A 1,074-nucleotide genomic window follows, 5' to 3' on the forward strand; every position below is an offset into this window, starting at 1 on the left:
TTCCTAACTTTTATATTTGCTTTCCCAAAAAAGGAAAAATATAACAAATATTTGCACACTGATCTATTTTTACCTTTCCTTTCAAAATAAAAGATTTCCTACTATTCAATGTCTTCATATCATGGTGCTGTACTATTTAATAATCTCAGCAGTTTGACAGAATGTGGGAGATATTTGTTGTGCAGAGAAATAAACCATCAGAGAAAACACGACCAGGAGAAATGAATAATTAAACAGGTGAAGGATTAAATCTCCAACTGCACTGGAAGCCAGTCGGCACTCACCGAGGCAGGAAACATCCGATTAACGGCCGTGTAAAGAGGTAGGATCCAGAGAGAATGGGTAGCAGGGAGAGGTGAAAAACACAGAGGCGTTATTAAAAACACAGTGTGAGATGGGTGAGGGACACCAGAGAGAAACAGGCCCCCGTTTCCCAGGTCGAGTTAGAAACGACATCAAACGTGTCCCGAAAGCTTTCGACAGGTCTCACCCGTCTTTGCCCAGCTCCCCCCAGCGGAGGCCGTCTCCCTCCTTCCCCAGGCGGTTGAGGATCATCTTGGTTTCCAGAGTCATCAGGAAGCAGCCGCTGTAGGAGACCTCCAGGTCGAACCACAGCCCTGATGAACACATGAGGAGTGGTTGAAGGATGTGAAACAACAGCAGAGAAACTCGTCTTTATTGAAACAAGATTTACAAAAACATCCTGATGACCTGTTTTCACACAAAACAAAAACACTTGAGGAAAGAAGTGTCACTTTGTTGCTTTTACTTCCCTCCTAAATCTTTATAATTTGACATTTTTCCTGTGAAACCCTGTTTCCATTTCTAATTCCTTGTTTTTGAGATTTTTAGACTGTTTTTGTTAGCTTAATTCCATCAACTCTTCTACTTGTGTTTGTTAAATGTTTGGTTTTGTCTTTTTTTTCCTCTAAAATACAGAATCACGTTTGAGTTTTTATTTTGATTTAGTTTCACTTTCAACCCCGAGGGCAGCAAAATCTAATGGATGAAACCCTAAAGATAGTTTTTAGATGTTTAATCATCCATCCATCCATCCATCCATCCATCCATCCA

General features: G+C 40.6%; 1 pseudogene; it reads right to left on the reverse strand.

Annotated features, from left to right (window-relative positions):
• Positions 1–18: 18 nt before the first annotated feature.
• LOC106512383 (testis-expressed sequence 2 protein pseudogene) lies at positions 19–617 on the reverse strand (annotated as a pseudogene).
• Between the last annotated feature and the right edge of the window lie 457 nt (positions 618–1,074).

The sequence above is a fragment of the Austrofundulus limnaeus genome, unplaced genomic scaffold, assembly GCF_001266775.1.
Source record: "Austrofundulus limnaeus strain Quisiro unplaced genomic scaffold, Austrofundulus_limnaeus-1.0 Scaffold6246, whole genome shotgun sequence".
NCBI lineage: Eukaryota > Metazoa > Chordata > Actinopteri > Cyprinodontiformes > Rivulidae > Austrofundulus > Austrofundulus limnaeus.